This window comes from Toxorhynchites rutilus, chromosome 3 (genome assembly GCF_029784135.1).
Source record: "Toxorhynchites rutilus septentrionalis strain SRP chromosome 3, ASM2978413v1, whole genome shotgun sequence".
Taxonomy (NCBI): domain Eukaryota; kingdom Metazoa; phylum Arthropoda; class Insecta; order Diptera; family Culicidae; genus Toxorhynchites; species Toxorhynchites rutilus.
This window is the reverse complement of record NC_073746.1, coordinates 244970076-244984829: the sequence shown is the minus strand read 5'-3', so window position 1 is coordinate 244984829 and position 14754 is coordinate 244970076. Positions and strand designations below refer to the sequence as shown.

The following is a 14754-nucleotide window of genomic DNA, read 5'->3' as shown; positions in this document are numbered from 1 at the left end:
CTTTTCGACGCAGTGCTCCATACAGGGTTAGCACTTCAGCGGAGCACACTGCCGTAATGAAAGGGTTAAACTGACGCCGAACCGAATAGCGATAAACGCACCCATATCACGAACTTCGACATTTGATTTGCTATTATGGTGCTACTCGCCCGTGTAGTTCGCGCAAAGGCATCGGCAAAATATTATTTTAGAAAATTCCTTGAGGCATGACCGGAGCCGTTTCGCTATATATATATATATATATATATATATATATATATATATATATATATATATATATATATATATATATATATATATATATATATATATATATATATATATATATATATATATATATATATATATATATATATATATATATATATATATATATATATATATATATATATATATATGCATACATATGTCATTCGCCTCCCTTACCGTATCCAGTCAGGTTGGTTGATGGAAAGTATGTTTCTGACGTGATAATTTTCTTGTTAGTTGCACATGATCAAAGAAAATGTAAAAGTAAACAGTATTTTTGATCGTAGTTTTATATCATTTTTATGATAAGTGGAAAACAATAAATTAAACTCTTTCGTTTCAAAGCAATATCGAAAGTCCTGAAAAGGACTGGAATGGTTAAATGGGTTGTACGGAATCTGCTGCGTGCTAATGTGAGGTTTCAGTCGGATGTAGCAGTTGTTAACTTTTTGGCAGCGGTAGTTTTTTCGGAGTCGCTGCTGCTTTACTTGGCTTTGGCATCTTCGGCTTCTGTGCGTCGGTTTGCAAGGGTTTCGTTGACACCATCACGGTGAGCTAAACAACGGATAGCGGGTTTGATACACTGGATGTTGTCATGTGGAACCTTGCGATACACTCTTCCTCAACCGGATCCTTGGTCTCCTTTACCTCCATAACCGCATCCAATTGTATTGGTTGATGTGAACAGGAGTACCAGCAATACACACTAGAAACACATATGTTTATCGATCTGAGCGTCCAACAAGAATGAGAAATCTGACTGAGTAGCAGCAGCAGCAGCAGTAGAGAAAGAGAGCATGCCTGAAACTCTCTACTCATGATGTTTGTTGTTGCCAACAGTAGTGGACCGATGCGAGACACAGCTCGATTGTTGAGGTTCAGCCTCGATGTTTACCGCCGCTGCTGCTGCTACTGCCACTTATGTGAGACACAGCTCAATTGTTGGCCGCTCAGATTCGATACTGCACTTTCACGATGCCAAGAAACGTTCTCGCGCTTCTGACGGAGAGAGCGTGCCTGAAACGATCCGCTCGTGATGCTTGCTGCTGCCACTAGTAGTAGACCGGTTTCAACAACCGTTGCTACTGTTTGCCGCTGCTTATGCTGCCATAGAAGCTCGATGTGAGACACTCGCATTTTGACCGCTCAACTTCTATGCTCGCCTATATATTAGCCGCTTCCACTGCTGCTGCTCTCCACTTGTTGTTGTTCGTTCCACGTCCGTTGTAAGAATTAATGAGATCCACGAATGCTCCTTCCTTTTATATCATTTGGTATGTGTGAAGTAGGCGCCTCCTACTCGATTGCCATGCAGCTTGCCGGTGAGAGAACGAATCGGGCGCGAAAAAGAAATGACGTCAATTTCGACCAATCAGGACTGGGTATCTCTGTTTGGATAGGGGTTGAATTTTTTCAATTGTTCGATAGTTAGTTATATGATATATACTATTTTATTCAATGTGAAGAATTGTTATGGAGTGCCGTAATCGTTTGATGCAAAAATCTCATCAATCCATCATGAAATGAATGAGTAACAAGCGTTTGAAATTGGACATTTTTCACGATGCGATCGATTTTCATTTTTCAATTTGTACCCCAATATGTTCCCGAAAGACGTAATCCTACGTCAAAACGTGATCGACAGAACATCGAAAATTACAGAGGCATAACTTCGCTTTGTGCGTGTTCCAAAGTTTTCGAAATTTTATTGAATGACTTGCTTTTTGACTCTTGCAAGAACTGCATTGCCACCGATCAACATGGATTCTACCCCAAAAGATCGACTACCACGAACCTGGCTCAGTTCGCCTCGTTTTGCATAAGCAACATTGATGCTGGTGCTCAAGTCGACACCGTCTACACAGATTTGAAATCAGCATTTGATAAAGTTTACCACGGAATACTACTGGAACGATTAGGACGAATCGGTGTCTCAGCGGATCTTGTCAGCTGGTTCGAATCATACCTAACGAATCGTATGCTCACCGTTAACATTGGATCGGAAAGATCAGAACAATTTTCGAACCTGTCAGGCGTGCCACAAGGGAGCAATCTGGGCCCCTTGCTATTCTCAATTTTCATTAACGAGCTTTCTATCGTACTACCACCTGACTGCCGATTGTTCTACGCTGATGACGTCAAAATTTACATGGTCATCCGAACCTTTGAGGACTGCCACGCTCTACAACAGCTGCTGGATCATTTCACCGAATGGTGTACACGGAACATGCTAACGCTAAGCATTCACAAATGTAATGTTATTACGTATCACCACAAGCTCAATCCGATAACATTTGATTATTCAATTGACGGACAGTCTCTCGATCGTGTTCCTAAAGTTCGTGATCTTGACGTCATCCTAGACTCATCATTTACCTTCAGATTGCACTACAACGACATGATTTCTAGAGCCAACCGGCAGCTGGGATTTATGTTTAAAATATCCCGAGAATTTAATGACCCGCTTTGCCTCCGATCTCTATACTGCACTTTGGTGAGATCGATTTTGGAATCTAACTCTCAAGTATGGTGCCCATATCAATCAACGTGGATTGCTAGGATCGAATTAATACAACGGAAATTTGTAAGACATGCCCTTCGTCGTCTTCCGTGGCGGGATCCTATGAACCTTCCCCGATACGAAGATCGATGCAGATTACTGGGATTGCAGACATTACAGCAGAGAAGGAGCATTGCTCAAGCTATGTTTATCGCAAAAATTTTAAACGGTGAAATTGACGCACCTGAATTGCTAGGGCAACTCAACATTTACGCCCCTGAACGATTGCTTCGCCAACGGAATTTCCTGCTGCTTGAGCCCCGGAACACTCTATACGGACTACATGACCCAGTGCGCTCCATGTCCGCTAGCTTCAATGAATTATTCGTCTATTTTGATTTTGTCTCTACTGCGTCTGCATTTAACCACCGACTCCAGGAACTGAATAGGTATCACTGACAACGAGGACTGCCATGGACAAGGGCTCAGTTTCTACTCAGTTATTTTGTTTTTTTATGACTTGACTTCAGTTGATGCTCACTGTTAATTTTTTTAACTTTTAGTGGCTTATATGTTGTGTTCAAAATGTACTGTTTGTTTATATATATTGTTTGTAAGTCATGTAAAAGATGTGGGGTTTTTATGCCTTCCCTTGTCTTGCTTTTCCCCATCACATATTTAATGTTTCATTAAGACAGTAAAAAGTTAGATGAACAAAGAAATAAATAAAGAAAATAAAGAAAAAAAACAGGAAGTGGGTTATATCTATGGTATAACCGCAAGGGCGACGTAGGACTATCGTTGATTTAGAGATCATTTGTTTGAAGTTGAATCTAAATCCATCCTGAATGAATGAATAAATAAATATTTGGGTGACTTCAAAAACGAGAGTGTTACGTTGGAGACTCAAGGTTTTATGCATCCAATATTGGATACAAAAAACCTTGTTCTGAAGAATAATCTTCAGAAGCTTTCCTGCTAACTGCACTTGATTGACAAATCACAAAACCAAATGTATGTGGTAGCAGTATTATATGGATAGAAAACATTAAAATAAACTCGCTTGAATGTAATTCTCAATTCCAAGGGGAACTGGCAGATTATTTTTCAGCAACGATCATTTCTTTCTAGGTTTCCTCTCGATAACCAGCAAACGAAAAGAGTTGCGCGCGTGTATGTGTGTGTGTGGCGGCTGCTTCTATGTCTTCCCGAGGAACCGTATTTCGATGCTGATACTCTCTTGGTCACGAGAGTATCAGCATCGGCTTTTCTGCGCTCCCTCACAGTTAAAACAAACTGATTGCATTTCAGGTCAGGTCAGGCCAGGTAATGAATCCCTCGATCCCTCGCCGTTCAGCTCGTTCAGTAACGATGTTGTCTTGTCGATGTCCTCAGGCGTCGTGCACAAATTACGTAACGCTAAAAATCCGAATTTTGAACCGCCTCTCCCCCCCCCTTTCGTAACGCAATTTCCTATCTCTAATAAGCAGAAAGTAACGCAACATCTACCCCCTCCCCCCTTATCGCGTTACGTAATTTGTGCACGATGCCTCACGAAAAATGAATCGGTTTCACCACCAGAATATCATTTCAGTATGCTTTTCGTGCGTGATTGAATCGAGAGAAGGTGTGGTTTACGATGGCAATTTGGAAGGCAAACTAGAGGAGAATGAACTCTCTGAGTATGAAAATTTCGGCGACTGAGCAATAATCGATTGAAAATTATATAATTTTCGCGATACGAAACATTTTCCGTTTTTCATGTTATGCATCCAATATTGGATACGAAAATATCCTACTGATGGGAAAGAATAATCTTCAGAAGCTTGTAGCGGGATAACCTATTACCATTATCCTTTCCCACTTGTCATAAAATCCCAACGATCCTATTCCCACAAATTCATTCCCACGCCATAAATTATCGTCATACATGTTTGTAGGCCAAATGCATTTTTATGTCACAAGCTCACAGCTGCATACGATAATATTAAATAACAACCACTCACCCTTGCAGCGTAACATTATGCAGAACTAACCCACTTCAACCAAGTGTGAAATGACAACACACAGAAACAACCACTACCCTTTTGTTCTCCGTATTGACCCGTTCGAACCAATCGAACGCGCTCACATATTTCCTTGCTGGCTCCTCCTCCTCTAGAATAGAAGCTACCTTGTGTAGAGTTTTAGTTTAAGCATTATAAAAAGTACATGTCGAATGCAAGCAAGAGGTCTTTTACATTTCCAACCAATCAAGTTAACAAGTGTCGAATGCACGCGAGGACGGAACTAAGAATATAGTGATATTTATATTAGTGTAATATGTGCCTGAGTTCTTTCATTCCGAAATATATCACAAGTGCCCCAAAGTGATAGAAATTGTATACTACATCGGGTTGAACCTTCCACATGGCGACCGAGACTTTAGCCTGAATCTTCGGCTATGAGTGAAACCAAACAATTTTTTTGTTTTGACGAAACAGTGAACGTTCAAAAATGGGCTTTTTCTCGGCAGACGAGATAGTGTCGAGCGCCCCAGTGTCGAGTTCACCGCAAACGATTGCTTTATGCATCCTTGCTGGTGCTGCGTTAGGTTACGGTGTTGTGCGGTTAATGCACACGTTTTATAAGAATCACTCGGAGAGAGTAGCCACCCGAGCAGTGAGAGCGGCACAGCTCAACCAGGTATAAAGGGCAGAAGTGAACTATTTTTTTTTTCAAAATTTGAACAAAGTGAACTAATCAACGAAGACGTGCCAACTAGACCAAAGTGAACTAATAAACGGAACTGTGCTAACCACCCATGTGAACGAACCAATAGAAACTCATTACACGAACTAGTGACCATTGGAAAAACTAAACATGTGGAACGAGAACATCAAGGACATCTTGGCCCAGGCGGAGGCCCAAGCGGAACACATCGCATTAGTGGAAAAAATCGGATGGCGGCAATATAGGAAGCAACACCCGAAGCAGCCGAAAAGAGGTTTCAATATCAAAATTGAAGACATCCATGGAGCAACCATCTATGTGACACCTTTCACAAAGCTCAGCCTTACTGATACTGTAGTAGGATACCGCCGACAGAGATGGTAAGTCAATTATAAGATGTAAAATATGAAAAAAAAAAATTTTTGAAGTAAAAATTGTTAATGAAAAAAAAAAAAAACACAAAATGTTCATGTAAAATATGTGCTAAGCTGTAAGACTACTTGTTGTAGACATCAACAAAAACAGAAATAAAAAAAAAATTTTGCCTTTAATTTAATGGCAAGTTTAATAGAAAACAAAATACAGAAATTACAAGTAATTGCAAAATCACTGCGATCCGAGCAAACTAAAAAGTTAAGAAAAGCTACATTGAGAACCAAGCTCGCAGAAGCTGAAAAATTAGCTGAAGATATTAAAACAATAGTAGACCCTCTCGTACACAATAAAGAGGCTGAAGAATTGTTATTGCTTGCCGAAAATGCTAATCTAATATATCAAGATATTAGAAATAAAATAAACATTATCATTAAACAAAAATCTTTCAAAGAAGTAGCTCTTGCGATATTGTTCGTTGTTGGAATACAAAAACCGAAAATGTCCAAATTCGATTACAAAGAGGCAGCCGCAATGGTGCCAATCTACGACGGCTCACCTGATGGACTCGATATGTTCATCAGTGCAGCCACACTATTAAATGAAATCTCCCCCAGCGCAAACAAAGCGTTGGTATATCAATTTCTACTGACCAGACTCGACAAAAAGGCTAGAAGAGCAATTAATAATAGCGTGGATATACCTTCACTGCTAACAAATTTAAAAACTACATGTATATCAAAGACTAGCGCCGACAGCATATTAGCGAAGTTGAAGTCTATAAAAAAACAGTCAGCAGACGAATTATGTAAGGAAGTTGAAGAGCTGACCGAACAACTCATCGACTTACACATCAAGGAAGAGACACCACCGCAACGAGCAGCAAAACTCGCTTGCCAAGCAGGAATCGATGCCCTCATCGAAGGCATTGATAACCCCGAATTAAAAACTATATTACGTGCGGGAACCTTCACCAGCATAGCTGACGCAGTGGAGAAGGTCAATAAATATAAATCGCTGACAACCAAATCAGCAAATGTGCTTATTTACAATCGCGGGCAGCGACAACCGCCCTACCCGCATCCTAACCGTTTCAACCAGAACAATCGTGGTAGAAATTTTAATAACTATAGAGGAAGAGGTGGTAGATTCAATAATCAACCTCAACAAAACCAAAATTTTAACCAAAATCGCCAATATCATCAACAGAATTTCCCTAACCAAAACAGAAACTTTAGGGGCAATGGCAGCCAAAACTATTACAACAGACCGCAACATTTCATTAGAATTGCGGAAAACTCCGAAAACCCGGCTGCGAACCTCCGCGCGTTGTCGGACGAAGAACAGGAGGAAAACCGAAATCAACATCAAATATTTTCAACCTAAATATTACTTGTTCAATGTTTATTATAGTTAAATTAAGCATGTGCGAACAACCATGCGTTCTTATTCTTGATACAGGGGCAGATATATCAATCCTGAAGGAAAATTTAATCAAATGCAACCAAAAAATTAACAAAAATAATACATGCATAATAAACGGCGTGACCGAAGGCAAACTTGAAACAATAGGTAGTACCAACACTAGTCTACTTATAGAAAATAATAAAATTCCACACCAATTCCATTTGGTGAATAAACAATTCCCAATTACAGCTGACGGCATTCTAGGAAAAGACTTTTTAACAAAATATGAATGTAATCTGTGTTTGAAGACATGGTTACTATCCTTTTTCTTCAATGAGACTAATCTAGAAGTACCGATCCATGACACATGGGACGATCATCTAGTCATCCCCCCCAGATGCCAGATTATCAAAGAAATAAAAATTCCACATATAAAAGAAGACACTGTCATAATTTCTCAAGAAATCAAACCTGGAGTATTTTGCGCAAATTCCATAGTTAACTCTAAAACACAATTCGTTAAAATCATTAATACCAATACGTCTGAAATACTTCTACCCAAAAATTTCAAGCCACTAACCCAACCGTTAACACATTTTACAATCAACCACAACACAACTAACAACCCTAATCGTATACCAAAATTAACTGAAGAATTAAATCTAACTAACACTCCCCGTGAAGCCCAACACAAACTGATAAATCTCTGCAGAAACTATAACGAAATATTCGCTTTAAAAGATGACTTCTTAACTACCAACAACTTTTATAAACAAAACATTCAACTCAACGACAAAAACCCCGTCTACATAAAAAATTATCGAACTCCAGAGGCCCAAATAACAGAAATAAATAAACAAATATCAAATATGTTAGAAAATAGAATCATCCAACCATCAACCTCTCCATATAATTCCCCTATACTTTTAGTGCCAAAAAAATCTAATACACAAGATAAAAAGTGGCGATTAGTGGTAGACTTTCGCCAGCTCAACAAAAAAATTACACCAGATAAATTTCCCCTTCCAAGAATAGATGAAATACTCGATCATTTAGGAAGAGCCAAATACTTTACTACTCTAGACCTAATGTCAGGTTTCCACCAAATAGAACTTGACGAAAATTCCAAAAAACTAACAGCATTCTCTACTTCAAACGGTCATTTCGAATTCAATAGACTACCTTTCGGATTAAATATTTCCCCAAACAGCTTCCAAAGAATGATGACAATTGCACTCAGCGGCTTACCACCAGAGTGTGCTTTCCTTTACATTGACGACATTATAGTAGTCGGATGTTCCATAAATCATCATTTAAGTAATTTGGAAAAAGTTTTTAAACAACTCCAAAAATATAATTTGAAACTTAACCCCGCAAAATGCTCATTCTTTAGACCAGATGTCACATACCTAGGTCATAATATATCCGCATCTGGCATCCAACCAGATAAATCAAAATTTTCAGTCATATTAAATTACCCTACACCAAACACATCGGATGAAGTCCGTCGATTCGTTGCTTTTTGCAACTATTATAGAAGATTTATTAAAAATTTTGCCCAAATTGCGCATCCCTTAAACAAACTCCTTCGAAAAAATGCAGTCTTCGATTGGAGCTCTGAATGTCAGCAAGCATTCAATTCTTTAAAATCAGCACTGATTTCTCCCACAATTTTACAATTTCCCGATTTTAAAAAAGAATTCACACTAATAACCGATGCATCAAAGACTGCCTGTGGCGCAGTATTGGCCCAAGATTGCGATGGAATCGAATTACCGATCGCTTACGCAAGTAAAGCCTTCACCAAAGGTGAAGCAAATAAATCAACAATTGAACAGGAACTTACTGCCATTCATTGGGCAATAACATTCTTTAGACCATACTTATACGGAAGAAAATTCACGGTAAAGACAGACCACAGACCGCTTGTTTACCTTTTTTCAATGAAGAATCCATCTTCCAAATTAACACGAATGAGACTAGATTTAGAGGAATTTAATTTTGACGTACAATATGTACAAGGAAAACTAAACGTAACTGCCGACGCATTATCACGAATAGCAATTGATTCTGAAACTTTGAAAACAATAAACGTCCTAGCCGTTCAAACGAGAGCAATGACAAGAAAAGAACAAAATATGAATCAGACGGAATACGAACATTTGAATAATAACACTGTACTCGATGTCAATGAGCCTGATCAACTCAAAGTATACGAGGCAGTTGAACCAACCGAATGGGAAAAACTACCCAAACTTCAATGCGGACGCGCACTCGAAGATAATGAAAACGCTAGCGAGAATGAATTTAATAATATGAAATGCGCAATTAAAAATAAAACAGGATTCAAAGAATTAATGTCGACAAATACAAAAATTGCAAGCAACTCGAAAGAGACCTTAGGGAATCTATTACAGAAAGTTGAAAATATGGCCAAAAAATTAAGAATAAGCGCGATAGCTCTAGCGTTATCAAGCGTGATATTCCAATTATGCAGCGTTCAATTCTTCAAGAAGACTTGTAACGACTCGCTAAAAAACTTGCAAATAGTGCTCTACACACCCAAGCGTGTGATAGAAAGCCAAGAAGAAAAATTGAAAATCCTGAAGAATTATCATGATGCACCAATTGGAAGACATATAGGTGCCAATCGATTATATAAAAAGCTCAGTAGACTCTATTCCTGGAACAAAATGAAATCAGAAATTTATGAATATGTTAGAAATTGTATACAATGCAAACAAAATAAACACAAAACCACTACCAAGGAAAACTTTATAAAAATACCCACCCCAGAAAAACCTTTTGATTGTGTATCTATTGACACTATCGGACCTTTTAACAAATCTAATTCAGGAAATAGATATGCATTAACTATCCAATGTAACCTCTCCAAATATGTAATAATAAAACCAACCCCAGACAAACAAGCATCCACAATAGCGAGAGCATTTATAGAAAATTGCATTCTCGTATACGGTACTCCGTCAATTGTTCAAACTGATCAAGGAACCGAATACAAGAATGAATTATTTGACAATATTTCAAAATTACTCCAAATTCAACAAAAATTTTCTACCCCCTATCACCCGCAATCAATCGGAAGTTTAGAAAGAAACCATCGTTGTCTTAATGAATACGTGAGACAATTCATCAACCCATCGCAGAGCGACTGGGATGATTGGTTGCCTTACTACGCATTCTGTTACAACACCACTCCACATACAGATTTTTCATACACACCTTTTGAATTAGTTTTCGGCAGAAACGCAACACTGCCATACAACCTAAAATCACACATTGAACCCGTATACAATATCGAGCAATATCATAAAGAATTACAATTCAAACTCAAAACGGCAACAAAATCAGCAAAAGAAATAATTGACAGAATCAAACAAAAGCGTCGTGAAGATCAGCAGAAAAATACAAACCCAATACAAATACATGAGAATGATTTAGTTATGATGACCAACGAAAACAGAAGAAAACTAGACAAGGTATATCAAGGACCATACAAGGTCATATCAATAAATCACCCAAACGCGACATTATTAGATGAGAAAACCCAAAACACTCATACTGTACATAAAAATAGATTAATTACTTATAATTCCCTCCTCCGTTAGGGGGAAGGGGGTATTAGAAATTTGGTACGTATCAGAGATTAAGTTCATTTTTACTCAATTATTTCCCAATTATAATTATTATTAAAATCATCACTGTTATTATCATCATAATTATCGACAATCATTAAATACAAATATTATACAATAAGCATCACAGAACAAATTAAAACTATTATAAATTAAATACACTATATAATTAAATTTACGAATTTATCACAACCTGTAAATATAGTTAGATAACCATATGTAAGAGGAGAAGCTATAACACCCAATAATAATGAATATAATAATAATAAATGATTCCACCCGGTTACATCATTCTCCCAAAGAGGGATGGTGTAGCGGGATAACCTATTACCATTATCCTTTCCCACTTGTCATAAAATCCCAACGATCCTATTCCCACAAATTCATTCCCACGCCATAAATTATCGTCATACATGTTTGTAGGCCAAATGCATTTTTATGTCACAAGCTCACAGCTGCATACGATAATATTAAATAACAACCACTCACCCTTGCAGCGTAACATTATGCAGAACTAACCCACTTCAACCAAGTGTGAAATGACAACACACAGAAACAACCACTACCCTTTTGTTCTCCGTATTGACCCGTTCGAACCAATCGAACGCGCTCACATATTTCCTTGCTGGCTCCTCCTCCTCTAGAATAGAAGCTACCTTGTGTAGAGTTTTAGTTTAAGCATTATAAAAAGTACATGTCGAATGCAAGCAAGAGGTCTTTTACATTTCCAACCAATCAAGTTAACAAGTGTCGAATGCACGCGAGGACGGAACTAAGAATATAGTGATATTTATATTAGTGTAATATGTGCCTGAGTTCTTTCATTCCGAAATATATCACAAGTGCCCCAAAGTGATAGAAATTGTATACTACATCGGGTTGAACCGTCCACAAGCTTTCCAGCTAATTACACTTGATTGAAAAATTACGAAATCAAATGTATTTGGTCGCTGTGTTCGCCATATAATTAGAAAACATTAAAATAAACTCTTTCGCATGGATGTATTCTTCAATTCCCAGGGAACTGGCAGATTATTTTTCAGCAACGATTAGATCTTTCCGGAATTTTCTCGATGCTGTATGGCATCCAAACGAAAATTCTCGTTTCAGTTTGGCCTGCAAAAAACTTTTCTAAACTCTAATCCATCAAATTTGGAGCCCTGAAAAGGGCCGATGATTATATGCTAAGCTAATATAGCACCCTCTCCTTGGATTCGATGGGCCAGCTGAATGTCCTTGGGCATGATGTGACGCGTTTTGCGTGGATAGCACACAAATTTGTATCTTCGAATAAGCCTCCTGCAGCGTCATAACCGCGGAACTTTGGAAGCGCAAGTCGGTTTTGAAGTCCTGAGCAATTCCACGATCCAAAAGCTGCAAAGGTAGCTTGCGGATCAGCAATTCGGTCGACTTCCGATAGCGATGAATTTCACGCAAAGTTCCCGGTCGATAGCGATGTGGCTTCTTCACCTATCCTGCGGCTGGTGCGCTTATCCGAGCTGCTTTCGTGTGCCTTACCACTGAAAGACTAACTATCTATCTACTTGGTCCCAAACAAACGAGTCGTCACGGTGCGAGAGTAGAGTAAGAAATGAACGAAAGCAAAGGAAGCGTCATTTTATAAACCATAAATGTATAGAATCTAAACCCCACCCTTATTATATTCGTTGCTTACCCTGAGAGAGAAACGAATAACATCGAAGTAAGTATACAGTAATGTATTTGAGTCCTGACACTTTACGTTACATTTAATACCATACCGCAGCCACAACATTTTCTGCATGTTGAATTAATGCGATTGATAAGTAACTATCAAGAAACTATCAGTAACTATATTAGCAACTAATAATCGCATAAATTCAACATGAAAAAAATGTTATGGCTGTGGTATGATATTGAATGTAATGCAAAGTGTCCGGATTCAAAAGCATTACTGTAAAAAAGAGTTAACTCGACTGAAATTTTTTCGGTTCGACCTGCAAAAACGAAATTAAGAGCCCCCGCCGACTGCAGACTGACTTGTCGACCGATAGTTCGGTCGGCTTCTTAATCAGTACGGAGAAAAAAAGTCTGTAGTGTACAGCATAATGCATAGACGTAAGTATGAGCTTCCCCATCTCACATTCCAATAAGATTAATGGGTTTCCAAGTGGGCGCGCTACATACGGATACGAATGATTTCAATAACCTGTTTTCGAAGCTATCATTAAGCTATTGAAACAATTTTTCGACTCAATAAATAGCAATCATATAACTCTTGGACATTTTATCTTTTGTATGAAATGATTATCATACTGTTCCGTTGATCCGAAGCAGAATGAATCACGCTTAAAGAAGGAATGGATTTTTTCTTGGAATTTAGTCAGCAGAAATAATGCCCTTTCCCAACAATTAAAAACGACAAACGATAAACAGTTTCATCAAAGTGATTTCTTCGATATGGGGATATATTCACTACATCATGTCATATATTTCATATTTTTCATTATGAAATCCATATCCATGGCACCTATCGGTATCGAATTATCATCGACACCACGATTTTCGCTAAATGCTCCTTTCAGTTCGGCCTGTAAAAAACTTTTCTGAACTCTAATCCATCAAATTTGGAGCCCTGAAAAGGGCCGTTGATTATATGCTAAGCTAATATAGCACGCTCTCCTCGGATACGATGGGCCAGCTGGATGTCCTTGGGCATGATGTGACGCGTTTTGCATGGATAGCACACACATTGGTATCTTCTAATAAGCCTCCTGCAGCGTCATAACCGCGGAACTTTGGAAGCGCAAGTCGGTTTTGAAGTCCTGAGCAATTCCACGAACCAAATGCTGCAAAGGTAGCTTGCGGATCAGCAATTCGGTCGACTTCTGATAGCGACGAATTTCATGCGAAGTTCCCGGTCGATAGCGATGTGGCTTCTTCACGCTTCCTGCGGCTGATGCGCTTATCCGAGCTGCTTTCGTGGTGCCTTACCACCGAAAGATTAACGAGCTGTCTGCTTAGTCCCGATGAAACGAGTCCTCACGGTGCGAGAGTAGAGTAAGAATTGAACGAAAGCAAGGGAAGTGTCATTTTATAAAACATAAAAGAATCGAATGTAAACCCCACCCTCTTTATTGTATAAGCTTACTGTATACTCACGAATATAATAAGGGTGGGATTTAGATTCTATACTTTTATGGTTTATAAAATGACACTTCCTTTGCTTTCGTTCATTTCTTACTCTACTCTCGCACCGTGAGGACTCGAGCTCGTTAGTCTTTCGCAGACAGCTCGTTAGTCATTCGGTGGTAAGACACACGAAGTCAGCTCGGATAAGCGCACCAGTAGCAGGATAGGTGGAGAAGCCACATCGCTATCGACCGGGAACTTTGCGTGAAATTCATCGCTATCGGAAGTCGACCGAATTGCTGATCCGTAAGCTACCTTTGCAGCATTTGGTTCGTGGAATTGCTCAGGACTTCAAAACCGACTTGCGCTTCCAAAGTTCCGCGGTTATGACGCTGCAGGAGGCTTATTCGAAGATACCAATTTGTGTGCTATCCATGCAAAACGCGTCACATCATGCCCAAGGACATCCAGCTGGCCCATCGTATCCGAGGAGAGCGTGCTATATTAGCTTAGCATATAATCAACGGCCCTTTTCAGGGCTCCAAATTTGATGGATTAGAGTACAGAAAAGTTTTTTACAGGCCGAACTGAAAGGAGCATTTAGCGAAAATCGTGGTTTCGATAATAATTCGTTACCGATAGGTGCCATGGATATGGATTTCCTTATGAAGAATATGAAATACATGACATGATGTAGTGAATATATCCGAAGAAATCACTTTGGTGAAACTGCATTATAAAATTATT

The 14754-nt window shown here is 38.8% G+C and overlaps 1 protein-coding gene across 17 annotated transcripts in view; it reads left to right on the top strand.

The window, feature by feature from the left end:
* The window catches only part of LOC129778078 (uncharacterized), a 171267-nt gene that overhangs the window by 59584 nt on the left and 96929 nt on the right, over positions 1 to 14754 (top strand). The window contains exon 1 of one of the 17 annotated variants that reach the window (XM_055784748.1): positions 5439 to 5841. The exons of the other annotated variants lie outside the window; for them this stretch is intronic. The gene's annotated coding sequence lies outside the window, so the exon portion shown is untranslated. Of the gene's footprint in view, positions 1 to 5438; positions 5842 to 14754 lie in introns of those variants that run through there. 17 annotated transcript variants of the gene reach the window in all.